The sequence below is a fragment of the Ranitomeya variabilis genome, chromosome 4 (genome assembly GCF_051348905.1).
Source record: "Ranitomeya variabilis isolate aRanVar5 chromosome 4, aRanVar5.hap1, whole genome shotgun sequence".
Classification (NCBI taxonomy): Eukaryota; Metazoa; Chordata; class Amphibia; order Anura; family Dendrobatidae; genus Ranitomeya; species Ranitomeya variabilis.
In genome coordinates, this window is record NC_135235.1 from 130,279,880 (window position 1) to 130,302,306 (window position 22,427).

Below are 22,427 nucleotides of genomic sequence, written 5' to 3' on the forward strand. Positions count from 1 at the left end.
GATTTCCTTTGTTTGCATAAAGAAAATAACTGTACAACCACAATGGTCAGATAATCGCCATGGCTGGACGCTGAATTCCCCCCACTACCCTCGCTGAGAAGTCATTTACATTTTTACATTTTAAAACTGCATAGCTTTGTTTCTACAACCCGAAAGAAAATGGATTACTCAGCAAGGCGAAAAGAGTGGCCCCAGTTTTTTGGCTGATAAGCAGGTAAAATAATGGGCCAGAGGATCGTGTTGGATGTAGATTTTGTTTTTGGAGGAAAGATGGGGATTGTTTGTCATTGGTCATAAAAAGGGTTTCTGTGTAATACTGGGTTATAAATCTTAATGTTTTATTGTAATGCGTTGACTTAACTTGTAAAGTGGGAAAGTTTAGAATTGGCCAATACTACCGCTACACAGCATTCATTACAAGACCTGAGTGTTTGAGGTCCTCTGTTCAGTTAACGTTATATAAAACCATAATATAATATAACTTCAGCACTCAGAAGATACTGCAAAAATGTTTATTATACATAGACCCAATGGATTTCAGATATTAAATGAGTCGACGTTTCGGCCTGTAATATGGCCTTTTTCATTAAATATCTGTAAAGGAAGGGGTCAGTGGGTGCTGGATGCCCTGCTCAGGGCGCCAGTAACATGCCCAAACCAGGAAATGCTGGAGTTGCGGATGCAGGCTGCGCACCACGTGCTGTACTATGTTGGTGTGGGTCCCACTGACCCCTTCCTTTACAGATATTTCTTGAAAAAGGCCATAGTACAGGCCGAAACGTCGACTCATTTGATATCTGAAATCCATTGGGTCTATGTATAATAAACATTTTTGCAGTATCTTCTGAGTGCTGAAGTTATATTTTACTTCTGACTGATGTTCTTCTGGACACCACACGTCCACGGTTGAGCACCCCCTTCTTCTCTTACCTGCATTCATTGAGTTATGTCAGTTCCTATAAATAATTTTGGATATGGCTATTATGTTCTCCAAAAAAATCATCTGCCCATCAGATAGTGGGGTAAATGTGTACAATAGAGGGACATGGTGATAGTGATAGTAGTCATTGTTCAGATAACTACCACATTTTTGGACACACATGATTAGACAATAGAGAAAAAATGTGTGACTAGATTTCCTTGAAATTTTAAGGTATCAGAGGGGTGAATGTCATTAGCTATGGTGGTCTCGACCTTACATGCCATATAACTGGGTGTACATGCTCTGTGCGTATGGTGTACTTCTAATCGGCAGCGTAGACCTTAGGTTTGGGGTTACTCTGCTTTTAAACAACATCCTGACCTGAGTGTATTTGGCTCCTAAAACTTATATAGTTATTAACAAATGAATTGTTTCTGCTGGACGGTAGCACAGAGACACCTGTGAACTGTAGAAACCGGTTGTTGAAAAATACATATCCTATACATGGATTGTACAGCTTTTCCAATGGTCTTGTATGTCTGGGATCTCAAAGGCAGTTGTGTACCACAGTAATAGCATAAGCGTTCAGTAATCTGTGCTGTAAAGCTCATAATTGTCAGCCGTGCTTACTGTACCTGATATACCAGTAATAGACGGCCCGATTATTGAGTACATTTGCCCTTCTCTTATCTACCGCATCAGCAGGATTGTACTGATATGTTAGATGGACTATGTGTGAAATGTGGACCGCTGATATATAGAGGGGAGGACCAGAGCAGGTCACAGCTGTGGGGGAGGCTGGTCAGGATTGTGATGGGAGGGTGGGTGACTAGGTCAGGTTCAAGTCAGCAGGCAAATGTTTTCTGAAGAGAAGTTAATTAAAAGAGGTCCTAATAAGAGGAGGTGGAGGCTGAGTGAGGAAATGGCACAGCAGAGGGCTACCGCATAATCTCGATCGCTAAGGAAATCCAGAGAACCTGACTTGTTGGGGGCCATGAGGACTGGGGGTTGAAAGAAAAGGAGGTTTGGTACCGTGTTAGCCAGTTGAAAAACAATGCTCTCAGTGGGAAAAACAAGATAATCTTGTACTTATGATACCTTTTAATGGTTAACAAAAGATATAATAAATGAGGTTACAAAGCAAGCTTTGGAGAAATCTTAGGTCCTTTCTTCAGGCGTGGTATAACAAAGTATCTGAAGAAACACAAATATCTACAAATAATTTTCTGTGTGCATAGATTTGTGTTTCTTCAGAAACTTTGTTATACCATGCCTGAAGAATGGACCTAAGATTTCTCCAAAGCTTGCTTTGTAACCTCATTTATTTTATTTTTGTTAGCCATTAAAAGGTATCCTAACTACAAGATTATCTTGTTTGTCCCACTGACTGGTGTTGAGAACCACTGGTCTACACAATGCTGCATGTGGAGAGGCCTTTGTTTTGTCCTCTGTGATTGGTGAGGATGTATCTCTGATATGAGCGGTGCTCTTTTGTCACATGGATTAGGTCAGCACGGCCTATTGGGCTTATGAGGAAACGGCATGGCTGTGATGCCAAGAGCAGCTTCACCAGAGGGAGGCAGTTCTATTACTACAGAGGAATGGAAGCGATATTGTGTTCTGGATGAAGCCAACGGTGGTGACGTGGATCTCTTCACAGACGTTTTTAAGTGGAATAGGGCAGTGTTCCTCAACTTTAGTCCTCAAGGCCCACAAACAGGTCATGTTTTCAGGATTTTCTTAGTATTGTATGGGTGATGGAATGATCACCTGTGCAATTATAAGGAAATCAACCTGTGCAATACTAAGCTAATCTTGAAATGTGATTTGGTGGGTCTTGAGGACTGGAGTTATGGGGCATCCCCAGTTTATCGGCTTAGCAGTGACCCTGAGATGCTGCTGTCAGTTCAGAAAGGGTCAGTGCTGTTTTGGGACGCCATGAATGTGCCACAAGTGTGTGAAGCCAAAGTCCAAGGATCCACAACATTCAGAATTCGGGTGTTCTGTAGGAGATGGTGCAGATATTGGTCTTTGTACACGTGCAACTAGCGTCTTTGGTTATGATGTACATTTTATAAGTGCTGTGCATCACAGGGTAATTGCTTGTGTTGTGGTGGTCTGAAAGACTCCTGCATCTTTATTAGATTGTTCATTTTAGCCATTATGATAACTATTCACTTCTGATTGGGAAGCTGCTTTCTTTCCCCTTGAATTGCCTTTGCTGTGCTACTTGTACCTGAGCTGTCTTAAGTTGAATGGAAGGACGACTGCAAAGCATGTGCCCAAGGTCCAGAATATTATTGCCAATTAATTGACTCCGTTCCAGTAGGACAGATTTTGTTTGGCATGAGAAATCCCTTTGGACAGTGTGTACACTTTGTATATTGGCTCAAAGAGAACCTATCAGGTCTATAGACTGTTCTGACAAAGTATAGCATTCTGCATGGGGATTTCTATATTGTGGTCATGTTTCAGGTAGTGCCCCAGTTTTACTGTTCTGTAGACTGTCAATCACTCCTAGGCAGGCGCGAATAGAAGATGTAAGGAAGGTGGATTCGGGCAGAAGAGACTCCTCACCGGTCTAGTCCTGACTTATCTGCACATGGGAGTCTACAAGACTGTTCAATCCCAGCAGCTTTAGTATGTGCATAAAACGCTTGTTCAGAATCTAGAAATTCCCATTCTTACCACTATATTTTACGTGTGGGTCAGTGACAGTCTCCCTTTAGCAGGATAAGAGCCTGAGTGAACAAAATGGGTAAAGGGGTCCGCCATGGATACTTAGAGACAGGCCAAGCTAAGTGGGGATAAAAAATTACTCAATGTGTTAAGTCTTCGTTGATATGTTGTTAAAAGATATTTCATTGTTCTTTTATAATGTTTATATGCCTCTTCACTTCCCCAGTCAGCCTGATCACAGATGCTTTTCTTGGAAGTGAGAATAGCCATCCACAAATCCTTCTAAAAACAAAACAAATGGAAAAGAATTATAAAATCATTCTGTTGGATTTGAAAGATTTAGGACATTTTCTCGTTTGAATATGATTTATTTAAGATTACGGCAGTTTTAAACCACAATCCATGCCTTTATAAAAGGGTTCGCCAGTAGGCATGGAGCTGAAAAACATAATACTTCTACCCAAAATGATAATATTTTAGGGAATAACTAATCGTTGTTCACTTAACCAATGTATTACACAGATGTTTTGGCCTTTCCTGTTCTCATCTGGACTCCACATGTTTTTTCATGTTGTGTTCTAGTGAACCGTAGACCTTTTATTGGACCTGCATAAGGCTTGACCACACAGCCCTAGTATATGGTTGTTCAGTATTTCAAACTCCTATGTAAAGCTACAATTCCCTCCAAAGCCATAACTTTCCTGCCAATAATAGCTGGTTTTTGTGCTGAACCCACTTTGATCAGCTGTCAGGAGTCAAGGATACCTTGATGGGACCTCTTTATTATGCACTCTGCAGAGCCCTTTCCTTCGTGAATATACTGTATAATATGTTCCTAAGATTTGGAAGAAATGTTTATTACATTCACAACTAAAATTACATTGACACATTGATGTGCATTGGATTACATTCACTACACGTATAAATGATTCCTAATTTACAGTGGAGCCACGACACACGAAAAACTATATTTTCAGCCACTGCCTCGCACCTCACCGAATCCTCTAGCTTGCCCCCCATCCCCAAATATGTGGATTAAGGTTTTCAACAATTGTCAGCGCAGTTATAACATTTTAAATGCAAATTATTTTTTGTTTGTATAATGGGCATCTGTAACAAGGACAGACCACAATTACGTGAGGGGGTTAGGTTTCAGAATGATAATTTCTTAAGACCACCCATTGAAGTCCTGACCAGAGGTGACAATTTATTTAGCATTTTTTAATAAATCACGCACCTTGTTGGGAAGTCAGCGAAGCCAAGTCTACACAGGTTATATACTCAACATTGAAAATACAACATCGGGAAGGAAAAGTTATGGAAACCACAGGATGGATAGACATGTTAATGATATGCAAATGATGCAACATTGGAAACCACATTTTCAAAATATCTCAATGTATTGAGTATGACGTCCATGTGCAGAATTCGCTGCAGTTACAGCCTTGGCTGCTATAAAGTTGTTAATGGTTGTTTGAGGAATGCACTTGTGCACATAAATCAGTAAGATCGCTGCTGGCAGCTCCCTGCGATTTGCTTATCAATAACGTCCCAAATGTGCTCGATAAGGAACCAGTCCGGAGACTGTACAGATCATAGTAGCACGTTTAGGCGACGCAGGTTGCCATGTTAATAAAAAAAAAAAAACCTGCTTCTGAGACAAATGGCCACACCATTGGTTCCACGACCAAACCAATGTAACACCCATCTATTAGTGTACCTGGAATGAAAATGTAAGGGATCCGGCAACTGTGCATTATGCTACCTCACACCATAATTTGGAGAGTGAGGTTTCCTCGTGAAGGCCCCTCCATGGCGTTGGCCACAAGGTCTCCATAACATTGCCCACAAGGTCGCCATGCCGTTCTCCTGCTATCATTGCATTTGGGACTTATCGCTAAACATTCCAGCCTCCATTATTCCATTCCAGCTTTCATCTGGAGACCATCTGGGCAACGTCATGAAGAGGACTCACCCACAGTTCTCCTACTATGTTATTATGTTGTGGAGTAGAATAATGCACGGTAACCAGATCCCTCTAGGTTGGATTCCAGGTACACTAACAACTCAGCATTACACTGATTTGGTGGTGGAACCAGGGGCACGACCATTTTTCCAAAGTGTCCCAGGAGCTATTTTTTAACACCACACCAGGCTGCTCGTGCTGTGAGTAGCTTGCTTGGCCTAAATGTGCCACCATTGTATTCTATTGAGCACATCTGGGACGTTGTTGGAGGACAATTGCAAAGTGAGCTGCCAGCAATGGATCTTGATGATTTAACGAAGTGCATTCAACCTGGCAGCACATTCCTCAGACAACTATTAATAACCTCATTTAAACTTCATACTGTGTAAATTAAGTTGTTCAAAAAAAAATTCATTTTTTGCATATCATTGAGATGTCTTTCCTGTGATTTCCATAATTGCATGACATGTGTTGCAATTTCATTGTAGAGGAGCATCTGGATCTGAATGTGCAAGGATGCAAAGTGAAAACTGTGGTTCGTGCTTTAGTTACACATTCCTTTAAAATGCCAGAATCGGTGTTAGTCACCAAAGCTCAACATCATGCTTTGATCTGCCACAATCACAGTGCAATAATCGCTGCACGTAATATGGCGTTGGCAACTAGGTAACAAACATTGGATAGATAGAAAAACTAGTAAATGTATCACATTTTCTGATGTCTGACAGTGACCTGACTCTATTTTGTATACTGATTTTAAAGGGAATCTGTCAGGAGCATTTAGTCCTCCAAACCACTGCCAACCTGTTCTCCATTTCGTTTACAGGTTAATAGTGGTGCCCTTCTGTATTCAGGCCAATGCAGCATAACTTAGAAAAAATGTATCTGAATACTAAGGAGTCCTAGAGAAGGAGCTGTTCTTCTGAAGAGTTAAGCTGCTCCACCCACATGACTCCTTTGAGGTCATTTACAGTATAGCCCATGATGTGTTTTGCTTCATCAATCAAAATATAGGAAAAAGACATGGAGCAAAAAGGAGATGATTATAAACCTCTCCCCGTCCTGCTTTGGAGGCCTGAAATACTGACCATTTCTCTTCCAAAATACTTGTCTAGTTTCTAAGCAGAAATGTTCCATATAACTACTTTGATAGTTAACGTGTTTCTTGTATTTTTGTAGATGCTTGTCAAGCACTTGACTCACTGTCAAGGAATCTTGGATTATTGGGCTGCGCCGAGGTTCCCGCATTATTTCTTAATGTCACTGCTATTTTAATAACCTAAGATCATTTCCTTCAAGCCGTCAACCGGGGTGTTCCCTTCGTGGTTTTCTGACTAACACAGTAATTATAAAGTCTGTGATGTTATTTGCATAGCTTTAAGCTTTAGTGGGTTGGATGGGAGGCTCAGCTGGCCACTTAAATATTTCCCTACTTGGAGGGTAACCTTGGAGAAAGGCGAGCTTCTTGGAGACATGCTGTTCTCGTTACACTCCCTGCAATAAAACAATATTGTTCCAGCTCGTGGGAATCCGCTTACCTAGGCGCGCTGCGTGGTCAGTGCGAGGCTTAGTCCAAGTGAAATATTTGCGGTAGTGCGGCGGTCGTAAGGTCCCCGGTCCCTTCAGATCACTTCACATTGGTTGGGAAAAATGTATTGTATTTTTTGAGAAAACAGAGACTTTTCTTTCCTGCGCTTTTAACAATGGGGTGCTGGATTTGTGTTTTGTGAATATTTCTGTATTAATGCACCTTTTGGACTACAAGCAATTTAAGTCAGTTTGTTTAAGGGGCGTCAGGTTGTTGTCAGACGACATTAGGAACCTGAAGAAACTGTTCTCCTATGTGTATTCCTCACCTGTAGCAGGGTGTCATGCCCTTTATAGAGGGAGCGCCACTCCGCCAATTATAAGGGGCGGTGATATCCGCTGCAAGCGCAAAATAATTCATAATGTGTTCTTCTGCATTTTGTAAAAAAAAAAAAGTTGAAAGATGACAACCAGAAACACAGTGGTTCTCCAAGGATATCCAACATTGCTGAAATCCAGTAACCGAACAGAACAAATTCACTGCCGCTGTACATTCTAATATGGGTAATCCAGCTTCTTAACCTTTCAGCCATCCGCAATCGTGCAGTACATACTGACATCACCGAGGCCCACGCTGGTACAGCAGATCATTGCTCCTAGGACCACTGGAGTCTATGTGTGGGGACATCAGGGGTGTGAATAGGAGGGTACAGAGTTTTTACTTCATTTTAGAACATTTGCTTCATTTACCATAAGTAGTTTAATACTTGGAAAACTATTTTAAATGGATGTGTACTAATGGGAACTCAACAGACCGTGAAGCAAGGCTTCTCCAGCCTGTGTGGTTTTTTTGGTGGAACATAATAGGAGGAAGCTTGATCTTTGCCAGGTGGACAAAGGTACCTCATGGGTCTTACCATGTGTGGTTGAAATCCAAGCCAAAATCAAACTGGTGCTTTAATGAAGGTGCTCCCCTAGTTCTTTCATGCATGTCAAATAATGGAGCAGGTGAGCCCGCGCAGGACCCATGGAGGGAAAGTTCCTGCTCAGTTTTCTATTTTACATGTATATAGGTGTTTGGGGACAACTTTTGTTAATCAAAAAATCCTTTTAATGCCCCCATACACATTAGATGAAAATTGCCCACACCTGCCAATTTCTGTGGAGCTGTTTGACCTCTCAACCGTCTCGGACCTCATTTGTCATGATGGAGCTTAACGCCCCCTCCTTTTAGTGTCAGAGGAGCTAATCTACGACCACAGATGTCTATTGTTTCCCTGTTGAAAATGCAGTCAGCGGAGCTCAGTGCTCCTGTGTATGGGGGGTTGGGAGAGAGACGTTGGTTCCAGGTGTATGGCATTCATGGCAATCTAAAACACTGAAAAGATGTCAATATTCCTGGTGGTCTAGGACAGTCAGCTGGTTAGTTCTTTTGTCCCTTGTAGTCTTGGACAGTAACTGTGTTAACGTAAGGATCCTGGTGGTGTAGGACAGTCAACTGGTTACATGAAACTCCCTGGTGGAGGGCCGTGGAGCAGTTGGTATATCATACCTGGAGTCAAGTGATTGCTCGTCTCTCCATGCCCCTGTGTTGTCCTGACTGTTACCGGATACTGAACTTTGTTTCTTCCCTGCACTGATCATTAATATGACTGCAGGGAGGGGAGTACAGGACAACGCAGCTGTAATCGTCACTGCTGTTTTCTCTATGATCAGACTGAGCGATTCAGGAGCACTCTGCCCATTCGTTAGTGGTGAGCTCAGGAATTCAGAGTGTCCCTGAGCCGAGATACTTTCCAAGCTGCACCGTCACATCGCTAAGGAGAAATGGTGCTTCCCAGAGCGCTAATTATGGGTCCCATTAGGACTGTGCGTCTTTATGCCTCCCATTTTGGCAGCTTTCACACGGCATTTTGAAGTGCCCATGAGAGGTACACACCTGGAGGCATCAGTCGCCCATAGGCTCCTATGTGAGATGTTTAAATACCTGTCTGAACTTCTCTCCAATAAAATGTATTATTGTGCATATTTTTACCAAAATCCTCATGAAAAAACCTGGTTGGTCTTGGGAAAATTACAAAATCTGTGGCATTTGGTTGTAAAATTGCTCAGCAATAATTCATAGCTGCTTTATATGCAGGTTCTCACTGGTTAGGGAGACATATAATACAATGGAGTCATGACTGGTGTTACTGGGGTGTGCAACAGTAGCTGCAAAGCTCCCCATCACAGGAACAAAAACTAAAGGGAACCTGTCAGGATGCTTTTTTTGAGTGAAAGTAGTATGGTACATCGATCTACAGCAAGACTTTTATCATCTTACGAGTTGCTATACGACCTATACAGCGATATTAGTTCATGAAAATGGTTTAGACATGTACCCTTTAAAAGTAAATTTCTGTGATTTTTTTTTTTTTTTTTGCATTTGCAGTTCTGGTTTTTTTGTTATAAACCCCAGAATCAAGAGAATCGGTATTTAATATACTCAATCTGTCAAAACTCCTTTTTCCTGTGGTATTTGTAATGTAATCTCTACTTTTTGGCAATGTTTCAAAACGTGGGAAATGAGTATTCCATTATTATTTTTTTTTAACCCATTTTGAGTCATTGTAAAAATATATCCATGGATTTCTCCTGTCTGCTTGTCAACCAAAATAAATGGACTTCTGGAGATTTTCCAGTAAATTAAAGGTGTAATAATGTTAGGAAAGTAAATCTTGTATATACTCTGCTCTAAAAAATAAAGGCAACACTTAAACATCACAATGTAACTCCAAGTAAGTCACACTTCTGTGAAATCATTCTGTCCAGTTATGAAGCAACACCAATTGTGAATCAATTTCTCCTACTGTTGTGCAAATTGAACAGACAACAGATAGAAATGATAGGTAATTACCAAGACAACGCCTATAAAGGAGAGGTTCTACAGGGGGTGACCATAGACCATTTTCTGTTCTCATCCTTTTTGGCTGTTGTTTTGGTCACTTTTGCATATTGTCATTGCTCTCACCCCTAGAGGTTCAGTAGCTTGAGACGTTGTCTACAAACCACAGATGATACTAATTTTGGAGGACAAAGAGTCAAAAAATGGCCCAGAAAGTAACATTAAAACATGTTTATTGAAAATTCAACTTGCATAAAAGCACATACATATCGCATATGGAGAAGACATCATATTATAAAAAAGTGAATTGTGACTGTGTCCATTGGTGCAACCAAAACACCAGGTTCACAGATCGGGACACGATTGCAGTAATAATATAAATTATATGTTGCAGCAACAAGTAACAATAAACTCCATATATATATATAGAGAATTATATCTGATGCATGGTAACTAAAGTAAATATTACCATATGTGGGGTACACATCCAGGATCCAGTCGGGCTCACTTGAACACTGATGGGTAACTAGTTCTTACATTTTTATGCTCTATATGTTGTAAGGCACTTATGTATGTATGGTAATACGGTCAGCACTATTACAAGCTGGTAATATTTACTTTAGTTACCATGCATCAGATATAATTCTCTATATATATATATGGAGTTTATTGTTACTTGTTGCTGCAACATATAATTTATATTATTACTGCAATCGTGTCCCGATCTGTGAACCTGGTGTTTTGGTTGCACCAATGGACACAGTCACAATTCACTTTTTTATAATATGATGTCTTCTCCATATGCGATATGTATGTGCTTTTATGCAAGTTGAATTTTCAATAAACATGTTTTAATGTTACTTTCTGGGCCATTTTTTGACTCTTTGTCCTCCAAAATTAGTAATATAATTTTGAGTCGCCTTATGTTTATAAATTTAGTGACGTTTGTGTTAATAAAACCACAGATGATGCTCAGTTAGTGAAGCTCATCCAGGATAGCACATCAATGCGAGCTGCTTCAAGAAGGGTAGCTGGGTTTGTCAGCACAGTGTTCAGAGCATGGAGCAAATACCAGGAGACAGGCTAATACACCAGGAGATGTTGAGGGGATGTAAGAGGGTAACAACCCAGAAACAGGACCGCTACCTCCTCCTTTGTTCAAGACAGAACAGGAGGAGCTGTGTCAGAGCCCTGCAAAATCACCTCCAGCATGCCACTAACATCCATGTCTGCTCAAACTGCCAGAAATAGACTCCCATGAGGGTGGTATGAGGGTGCAACGTACACAAGTGGGTGTTGGGCTTACATGCCAACATTGTGCAGGCTGATTGGCATTTTCCAGAGGACACCAAGCTTGGCAGATTCGATATTGGCACCCTGTGCTCTTCATGAATGAGAGCAGGTTCACACTGAGCCCATGTTACAGTCTGGAAACACCGAGGAGAAGGTTCTGCTGTCTGCAACATCCTCCAGCATGACCGGTTTGTCAGTGGGTCAGTAATGGAGTGGAGTGGCATTTGTTTGGAGGGGCGCACAGCCCTCCATGTGCTCGCCAGAGGTAGCCTGACTGCCATTAGGTACAAGATGAGATCCTCAGACCCATTGTGAGACCATATGCAGTAGGCCCTGGGTTCCTCCTAATGCAGGACAATGCTAGGCCTCATATGGCTGGAGTATGTCAGCAGTTCCTGCAAGATGCAGGCATTGAGCTATGAACTGGCCCGCCCGTTCCCCAGACCTGAATCCAATTGAGCACATCTTGGACACCATGTCTCTTTCCATCCACAAATGTCACATTGCACCGCAGACTGTACAGGAGTTGCCTGTTTCTTTAACCCCTTCACCCCAGGTCTGTTTTCACCTTCATGACCGGCCTACATTTTATAATTCTGACCACTGTTACTTTCTGAAGTAATAACTACAGTTGTGGCCAAAAGTATTGACACCCCTGCAATTCTGTCAGATAATACTCAGTTTCTTCCTGAAAATGATTACAAACACAAATTCTTTGGTATTTTCTTCATTTAATTTGCCTTAAATGAAAAAACACAAAAAGAATTGTCCTAAAGCCAAATTGGATATAATTCCACACCAAACATAAAAAAAGGGGTGGACAAAAGTATTGGCACTGTTCGAAAAATCATGTGATGCTTCTCTAATTTGTGTAATTAACAGCACCTGTAACTTACCTGTGGCACCTAGCAGGTGTTGGCAATAACTAAATCACTTGCAGCCAGTTGACATGGATTAAAGTTGACTCAACCTCTGTCCTGTGTCCTTGTGTGTACCTCATTGAGCATGGAGAAAAGAAAGAAGACCAAAGAACTGTCTGAGGACTTGAGAAACCAAATTGTGAGGAAGCATGAGCAATCTCAAGGCTACAAGTCAATCTCCAAAGACCTGAATGTTCCTGTGTCTACCGTGCGCAGTGTCATCAAGAAGTTTAAGCCCATGGCACTGTGGCTAACCTCCCTAGATGTGGACGGAAGAGAAAAATTGACAAGAGTTTTCAACGCAAGATTGTGCGGATGTTGGATAAAGAACCTCGACTAACATCCAAACAAGTTCAAGCTGCCCTGCAGTCCGAGGGTACAACAGTGTCAACCTGTACTATCCGTCGGCGTCTGAATGAAAAGGGACTGTATGGTAGGAGACCCAGGAAGACCCCACTTCTTACCCCGAGACCTAAAAAAGCCAGGCTGGAGTTTGCCAGAACTTACCTGAAAAAGCCTAAAAGAAGAATTTGGAAGAATGTTCTCTGGTCAGATGAGACAAAAGTAGAGCTATTTGGGCAAAGGCGTCAACATAGGGTTTACAGGAGAAAAAAAAGAGGCATTCAAAGAAAAGAACACGGTCCCTACAGTCAAACATGGTGGAGGTTCCCTGATGTTTTGGGGTTGCTTTGCTGCCTCTGGCACTGGACTGCTTGACCGTGTGCATGGCATTATGAAGTCTGAAGACTACCAACAAATTTTGCAGCATAATGTAGGGCCCAGTGTGAGAAAGCTGGGTCTCCCTCAGAGGTCATGGGTCTTCCAGCAGGACAGTGACCCAAAACACACTTCAAAAAGCACTAGAAAATGGTTTGAGAGAAAGCACTGGAGACTTTAAGGTGGCCAGGAATGAATCCAGAACTGAATCCCATAGAACACCTGTAGAGAGATCTAAAAAATGGCAGTCTGGATTAGGCACCCTTCAAATATCAGGGACTTGGAGCAGTTTGCCAAAGAAGAATGGTCTAAAATTCCAGCAGAGCATTGTAAGAAACTCATTGATGGTTACCGGACGCGGTTGGTCGCAGTTATTTTGGCTAAAGGTTGTGCAACCAAGTATTAGGCTGAGGGTGCCAATACTTTTGTCTGGCCCATTTTTGGAGTTTTGTGTGAAATGATCAATGTTTTGCTTTTTGCTTCATTCTCTTTTGTGTTTTTTCATTTAAGACAAATTAAATGAAGATAATAATACCAAAGAATTTGTGTTTGCAATCATTTTCAGGAAGAAGCTGAGTATTATCTGACAGAATTGCAGGGGTGTCAATACTTTTGGCCACAACTGTATGGGACCCTTCAACAGATCCCACTGATTCTTTTTTTTTCGTGACATGTCGTACTTCATGATAGTAGTAACATTTCTTCGATATTGCGTTTATTTGTGAACAAAACAAATTTTGTAGAAAATTTGGAAAATGTAGCAATTTTCAAACTTTGAATTCTTATGCCCTTAAATCAGAAAGTTATGTCACACAAAACAGTTAATAAATAACATTTACCACATGTCTGCTTTACAACAGCACAATTTTTGAAACATGATTTTTTTATTAGAAAGTTGTAAGGGCTTAAAGTTGACCAGCGACTTCCCATTTTTTCCTAAAAAATTTACAAAACCATTTTTTTAGGGACCACATCACATTTGAAGTGACTTTAGGGGGCCTATATTAGAGAAAATACTCAAGTGACACCATTCTAAAAACTCCACCCCTCAAGGTGCTCAAACCACATTCAACAAGTTTATTAACTCTTCAGGTGCTTGACAGGAATTAATGGAATGTGAATGGGAAAAAATTTACATTTTATGTTTTTTTTCAATAAAATTTTAATTTAGACCCTATTTTTATATTTTCACAAGAATAACCTGAAAAAATGGACCCCAAAAGTTGTTGTGCTAGTTTTCCTGAGCATGCCAATACTCCATATGTGGGGGGAAAAGCACTTTTTGAGCTCAGAAGAGAAGGGGCACAATTTGACTTTTTGAATGCAAAATTTGTTGAAATTAGTGTACGTCATGTTGCGTTTGGAGAGCCCCTGATGTGCCTAAACAGTGGAAACCCCCCACAAGTAACCCCATTTATAAAACTAGCCTCTCCCCCTCCCCTTCCCGCATGGAGCTTATCTAGATGTGTGGTGGGCACTTTGAACCCCCAGGTGCTGTACGGAAGCTTATAACGTAGAGCTGTGAAAATGTAAAAAAAAAAAAAAAAAATCCCCAAAATCATCTTTTAGCCCGAAGTTTTTTATTTTCACAAGGGTAACAGGAGAAATTGGACCCCCAAATCTGTTGTGCAAGTTCTCTGAAGTATGCTGTTACCCCATAAGTAGAGGAAAACCACTGTTTGGGCGCATGGCAGGGCTCAGAAGGGAAGGAGTGACGTTTTGGACCTCAGATTTTGATGGAATGGTCTGCAGGCACCGTCTCGTGTTTGCAGAGCCCCTGATGTGCCTTAGCTTTGGAAATCCCCCACTAGTGACCCTATATTGGAATTGATCTAGTATTTTCCTGGTATGTGAATTTTGTGGTGGCATACGTGACTTATGTAGTGTACGTCAGGTTGGCATATGTGAGTAGTGTGTAGTCCCATCAGTTTGGCATTTGTGAGAAATAAATTTATTAGTCCATGGATGAGGGGTAGACTCTGGAAGCCTTTCATACACAGGGGAAGTTTGTCGGGGCAGGTGTCACACTGACAAATGGTGTCCTTTCGTATCCCCCTTCTGTAACACACTTTGCACATTTTTTGTGTATTTCCTCTCTCTGCAGTTTGAGGGACCTCACCGGGGAAATGTTGGCCTGGTACAACACAGGCACTTTCAGTTCCGCTAGCACTGGTACTCGCTCCTTCCCGACTGCCAAATATTAGGGCCTTGATCACTACTTCCTGAAACTGAAGGAAGGTCCCAGTCTGGCCTGCACATTGTGATGGCACGAAAGCATTGTACATTGCCATCTGTACGATGTGCATGGCCAGCTTCTTGTACCACACGTTGGCTTTTCTCACCACACTGTATGGCCGGAGGACTTGATCAGAGAGATCAACTCAAATCCCCCCACATACTTGTTGTACCGCAGTACACAGTTTGGATTGTGGACCTGTGTAGAGGTACCTCATACAGTGCTGGGGGTGCTGCCATCACCCTGTATGGTGGTCAAGAAAAGGACATCCCTCTTGTCCTTGTACTTTCCAACCAGCATGTTGTCACAACATTGTGCACTGCTCTCACCCTTTCTGAGCAGCTGCCCAATTACCGTCCTAGGGAGGCCTTTCTGGTTTTTGCGGACAGTACTCGTGCAGACATTGACTTGAACAGTGGGACACTGGTATAAAAGTTATTTACATAGAGATGATAGCCTTGATCCTGCAGTGGGTACACCACAGGGGGTTGACTATGGGTGTCCTGCTCTTCATAAACCCTGAACTTGTGGGTGTACCCTGAGGTACTCTCGCACACTTTCTTCAGCTTAATTTTGTACCTGGCCTTCTTACTGGGCAGGTATTGCTGGAATTTGAGCCTCCCTTTGAATTGTATTAGGGACTCATTCACGTGTCATGCCATAGCCATGTGGAGCACTGGAGTATTATACAAAACGTCAAAACTCCAATATTGCCGAATTTGTGGCTTCTTCACTATCCCCATGTGACAAACCATGCCCCAAAATTTCATCATTTCTAGGGTGTCTACATGGGTCCAGTTGGCAAATGATGAAGTCTGATTTTGGGATAAAAATTGCTGGGCGTACAAATTGGTCTGCGACAACATGAGATTAACAACAAAATCTTCAGAGAAAAAGACTTTGAAAAAGTAAATTTCTGTGAGGCAGGTGGTGTCAAATTAGATACCTGATTGCGCCACAAATTCAGGAATCTGTGGCTCATAGTTCTTGGGAGGTGAGGTTCAGACGGGGTCAGTAATGGTAGGCGCTGGTTCATTTTCTGTCCTGGGGCTTCTTCGTGGCGGTTCGGTATCACAAGAGGAGGAGGAGGAGGAAAAATGAAGGTGGGATCCTCTCCCTCACTGTCCGTGTCGGGGGCAAGGAAAGCGTATGCCTCCTCCGCTGAATGCTGGGGTTTGGACGAGCAGGACAACATTTTTTTTTTGTGTTTGCCAAATTTCATTCAGTTGTGTTTGATTGCTTGGTATAAAACTTTTTTTATTTAGAAGAGGAAAAAAAAGAAAAGAATGTAGAAAGAAAAATTAGAAAAAATTGGTAAAATAAAAAACAAACCTACTAAAACTGACACTTAACCTGATTACTACAGTATTTTTTACTGAATTGAAACGATTACTGCAATATATTTTACTGTACCTAATCTACATTATTTTTTTCTTTTCTTTTTGTATTCTTTTTTTCCATGCAGACACTAACTCAGTTCAGTAAATATACCGTAGTAGACAACGATTACTACGTATAGTTTTACTTTCCCTAATCTAATCCTATCAACTAATCTAAATTTCTTTTTGTTTCTCTTTTTTGACACTAACTCAATTTAGTAAAAAATGCTGTAGTAGACGACGATCAGGCCATGTGCACACGTTCAGTATTTTTTGTGTTTTTTTTCGCGTTTTTTCGCTATAAAAACGTGATAAAAATGCGAAAAAAAGGCTAACATATGCCTCCCATTATTTTCAGTGTATTCCGCATTTTTTGTGCAAATGTAGCCTTTTTTCCGCGAAAAAATCGCATCGCGGAAAAAAAAGCAACATGTTCGTTAAAATGCGGAATTGCGGGGATTCCGCACACCTAGGAGTGCATTGATCTGCTTACTTCCCACACGGGGCTGTGCACACCATGCGGGTGGTAAGCAGATTATGTGCGGTTGGTACCCAGGGTGGAGGAGAGGAGACTCTCCTCCACGGACTGGGCACCATATAATTGGTAAAAAAAAAAGAAATAAAATAAAAAATAGTCATATACTCACCTTCGATGTCCCCGGAGTGTTCCCGTCTCTCCGCTGCATGCTGCCGCTTCGGTTTCTATAGCTGGTGTGCGGTGAAGGACCTGCGATGACGTCACGGTCTTGTGATTGGTCGATACCGGTCATGTGACCGCTCATGTGACCGCGACGTCATGGAAGGTCCTGAACCACGCCGGCATCTATAGGAACGGACGCCTGCAGGTGAGTATAAACATTTTTTTTTATTTTTTTTATTATTTTTAAACATTCTATCTTTTACTATAGATGCTGCATAGGCTGCATCTATAGTAAAAAGATGGTCACACTTGTCAAACACTATGTTTGACAAGTGTGACCAACCTGTCAGTCAGTTTTCCAAGCGATGCTACAGATCGCTTGGAAAACTTTAGCATTCTGCAAGCTAATTACGCTTGCAGGATGCTAAAAAAACGGAAAAAAAACGCAAAAAAAAAAATGCGGATTTCTTGCAGAAAATTTCCGGTTTTCTTCAGGAAATTTCTGCAAGAAATCCGGACGTGTGCACATACCCTCACTGCAGTAAATTTTTATTGTCCCTAACTAATCTAATCCTATCAACTAATCTAAATTATTTTTTACTTGATTCTTTTATCATCAAAAAAAGCAAAACAACCGGAGGCCGGGTCAGTGATGTTTATCACCAACCAGCGCTCGATGGCTGTAGAACGCACACACGGATGATCAACGCTCGGCAGCTGCAGGATGCACTCACAGAGGTGGTGCAAAGAGGGGAGAAAAATAGACAGGGACAAAAAAGTCCTGGAAACCAGCGAGCACTGATGTTGATCAGTGAATCCTGTCACGGATCAATGCTCGGCGGCTGCAGGACACATGAAAAAGAATCAGTGATCAAGTAATGATCAGCGCTCGGCGGCAGATGGGGGGCAGGTGGGGAGAGTGGGATTAGGGAAAGATCAGGGCAGGATCAGAAACTCCTTCATTTTTCTTCAGCAGGAGGAGCAGCAGCAATCTCATTGATGGCACAGGCTTTGGTGGCACCACAAGACCCAGCATGGTGCACAGAGTGCCCGCCCTGTACAAATCTGAAGCTAGACTGAGGATGAACAGGGTGGTCACTTGCCAGTCACAGCGTGTCTGCACGTTCTGATTGACGATGATGCCTATAGCACCAATCAGACCTGGCCCTTACAGCACCGATCCTAGGCTGGACATAAGTGCAATCTGCCTGAAACGCTGTGATTGGCTGTTCAGGATTCAACATCCAATCACCGCCATCATAGTTGCCACCCCCCGGGACGAAAGCGATATGTTCTATGCTGTGAGAAATAGCAGCGGCAATGAGCGTTCACCGTGCGATTAGTCTTGGTGGTCGCTTGATTGACATGACGTATCTATACTGCATCTGTTGGGAAGGGGTTAATCCAGGACTGGGAGGCGATCCATCAGGATAACATCCGCCGCCTCATCAGGAGCATGCCCAGGCATTGTAAGGAAGGTCATACAGGCACGTGGAGGCCACACACACTACTGAGCATCATTTTTGTCTCGAGGAATTTCCACTGAAGTTGGATCAGCCTATGATTTGATTTTCCACTTTGAGTTTAAGCATTATTCCAAATTCAGACCTACTTGGAGTATTAGTTTTGATTTACTTTGATCATTTTTATGTTTTATTGCTCTCAACCCATTCCACTATGTAATGAATAAAAATTTACAACTGGAATATTTCATTCACTGGTATCTAGGATCTGGGATTTTAGTGTTCCCTTTATTTTTTTGAGCAGTGTATATACTAGTGGAGAGCTCGCCCCAGGATGCATCCACTTAGGATAACGACTGCAATCTGAATATACAAACATCCATGCTCACAAAAATGACTTTGTAGCATTAGGAATAATAATAGTAATAATAGTAATGTATGTGGTATTTCCAGTACACAAAATCCCCAGGTCAAACCAACGTCGAGATCTCTGTGCAATACCCTCATTGTAGCAGGAGCCGCTCGGTGCTAGTTTTGTGCCTCCCACATCACACTGTACATTCCCCTATCATGCTCTACACTTTGATGTGGGTGCTGTCAGAATAGCAGGAGCCGCTCTCCGCTACCATGGTGAGTAGGTGGCGCAACATTATTCTCCCTCCCCTGGCTGGTGAGTGTGGGCCCAGCATCCTTTTATGGCAACGTTTCCCCAACTCTAGTCCTCGAGAGACAACAACAGATCATGTTTTCTTACTTGTACAATACTATGGTAACCCAGAAAACCTGATCAGTTGGTGGCTCTTGAGGACTGGAGTTGGGCAACATTGCTCTACAGTGTAAAGAATTAGGCATCAAGTCCTCTATTAGCCAAATATATAAATGCCTAAGGCTACGTTCACATTAGCGTCTTTGGGCGCAGCGTCGTCGACGGATACCGACGCATGCGTCATGCGCCCCTATCTTTAACATGGGGGGCGCATGGACATGCACCGGTATGCGTTGTACGACGCATGCGCCATTTGGGCACCCCAGACAGGGCGCGGCCGACGCTACATGTTGCATTTTTCCTGCGCCAAATTTCCGGTAAACAACGCATGCAACGCACTTGCGTCGTAAATGCGCCAAAAAACCACATTACTGTCTATGTACAACGCATAGGGCGCAAGTGCCTGCGTTGACCTGCGTTGTTCGACGCATGCGCCTTTTGAGTAAAAAACAAGTGATGAATTGTCTAGACAGTGACAAGACCACCCCATAGATATAAAAAAAGGGTGATTGCATTGTATTTCACTTGCCTGCACGTCTGGAAACAGAGCGTACACGAGACACAGCTCTGCCTTCAAGAGATGTAAGTACATAATTTCTCTGCCCATTTTTTTTATTCTTTGCAATGTTTGTTGTTTGGTTTTTTTTTATGTGTGTGACATTTTTTTTTTTTTCTTGCAATTTATGGTGGTTTATTTAATTTTTATTGGGTTGTTATGCGTTGACCGCATGCGTCAAAAAACGCTGCGATGTGTATTGCGTTTTGGGTTGCGTCGATGACGCTGCACCCAAAGACGCTAATGTGAACGTAGCCTTAGCATGTCATGCAGGCATCCAACCACATGGTGGCAGTATTTTGGACACAAACTGACATCGGACACGCCAAGAATAGTTAAGATGGTTATTTAATACTAGATGGTTGCCCGATTCTAACGCATCGGGTATTCTAGAATATGTATGTCCACATAGTATATTGCCCAGCCACGTAGTATATTGCACAGCCACGTAGTATATTGCCCAGCGACGTAGTATATTGCCTAGTTACATTGTATATTGCCCAGTTACATTGTATATTGCCAAGCCACGTAGTATATTGCCCAGCCACGTAGTATATTGCCCAGCCACGTAGTACATTGCCCAGCGACGTAGTACATTGCCCAGCGACGTAGTATATTGCCCAGTGACGTAGTATATTGCCCAGCCACGTAGTACATTGCCCAGCCACGTAGTACATTGCCCAGCCACGTAGTATATTGCCCAGCCACGTAGTATATTGCCTAGTTACATTGTATATTGCCCAGTTACATTGTATATTGCCCAGTGACGTAGTATACAGCAGAGCCACATAGTATATTGCCCAGTGACGTAGTATACTGCACAGCCACGTAGTATATTGCCCAGTGACGTAGTATATTGCCCAGTGACGTAGTATATTGCCCAGTGACGTAGTATACTGCACAGCCACGTAGTATATTGCACAGCCCATGTAGTATATTGCCCAGCTATGTAGTATATTGCCCAGCCACGTATGACAAAGGTACTATATTGCACAGCCCATGTAGCATATTGCCCATCCACGTATGACACAGGTTAAAAAAATAAAAAATAAACATATACTCACCTTCCGCAGGCGCGTTGTAGCTCTGTCGCCTGTGTGGGGTGCATCTTCCGGTCCCAGGGTGTGATGACGTCGTGGTATGTGACCGTGACGCGGTCACATGACCGTGACGTGGTCACATGACCGTGACGTCACTGCAGGTCCTTGTCGTGCAGGACCTGTCATGACGTCGCGGTCACATGACCGTGTAGCGTTCACATGACCGTGACGTCATGGCAGGTCCTTCTGCCAGACCATCTGTGCCACCGGAACGTGCTGGTTGCATCGTGAGCAGCGGGAAAGGCGGCGTAGGTGATTATATAATCGTTTTTTATTTTTTTTTATTATTTTTAACATTAGATGTTTTTACTATTGGCGCTCCATAGGCTGTGTCAATAGTAAAAAAAAACCTTGGTCACGCAGGGTTAATAGCAGCGGTAACGGAGTGCGTTACCCGCGGCATAACGTGGTCCGTTACCGCCGGCATTAACCCTGTGTGAGCGGTGAGCGGAGGGGAGTATGCGGGCGCCGGGCAGTGAGTGCGGCCATTTTCTTCCGGACTGTGCGCGTCGCTGATTGGTCGCGGCAGCCATGACAGGCAGCTGGCGAGACCAATCAGCGAACGAATAACCGTTACAGACAGAAGGACAGACGGAAGTGACCCTTAGACAATTATATAGTAGATATTCTCCATCTTCTGTGATCAGAATACCCAGAAGTATAGACTTGTAGGTGGGATATGTTTTGGCTAGAATTATTTAATATATAATGGTAATATTCACTCTTCTTTTCCAGTGTCTGTTACAGTCGGTAACAAGCAATAGAATGGCAGATAGCCCATTACAACATCTCTGTGTAGTGACTGTCTTCCAGAAACTATAGATACATACAGTGTGCCCGGTCATCATTGGGAAGCTGCTGTACGCATTACATTGTTGTCTATTCCAGCGGGATCAGACCAGACCCCTGAAATAAATGTGTATGGGCCGCTCTAGAGGACTAGCTGCTGTAACAGCATTGTGTAGCCTAACCTGAAGGGCAAATTTATAATGCCATTTTAGAAAGTGCGTACCTAACCAAAACGTATAAAGCATATCATGGTATCTATTGGGTCCTTATTGTCCCATAGTTAAACAACCATAGAAATGCTTCTGGCCAGGAAGGGAAAGACCCTTGCCCCAAACATCATTAAGACAGTAAGTAGATGACAAAAAACAAGTGTGTGAACAGATTACAGATCAAAGACTGATCTGTCCACAGACCTTACATTTCAGTGCTGTCCCTTAGAACTAGACCAGTGACACAGTTGGATTGTCTACATCTTGTGGTGGTCCAAGTCTCCAGTGGTGAGAAATCTAGGCCTAACCGTAATGGATGCCCCCAGGGTCGCCAGTCATGTGAGTTCAGTTTGTCAGAGGTCCCAATGGGTGCAATAATAT

The 22,427-nt window shown here is 42.5% G+C and overlaps 1 protein-coding gene across 6 annotated transcripts in view; it reads left to right on the top strand.

The window, feature by feature from the left end:
• Nucleotides 1–22,427, top strand: part of USP54 (ubiquitin specific peptidase 54) — a 142,521-nt gene that overhangs the window by 65,862 nt on the left and 54,232 nt on the right. The gene's annotated exons all lie outside the window — the stretch shown is intronic.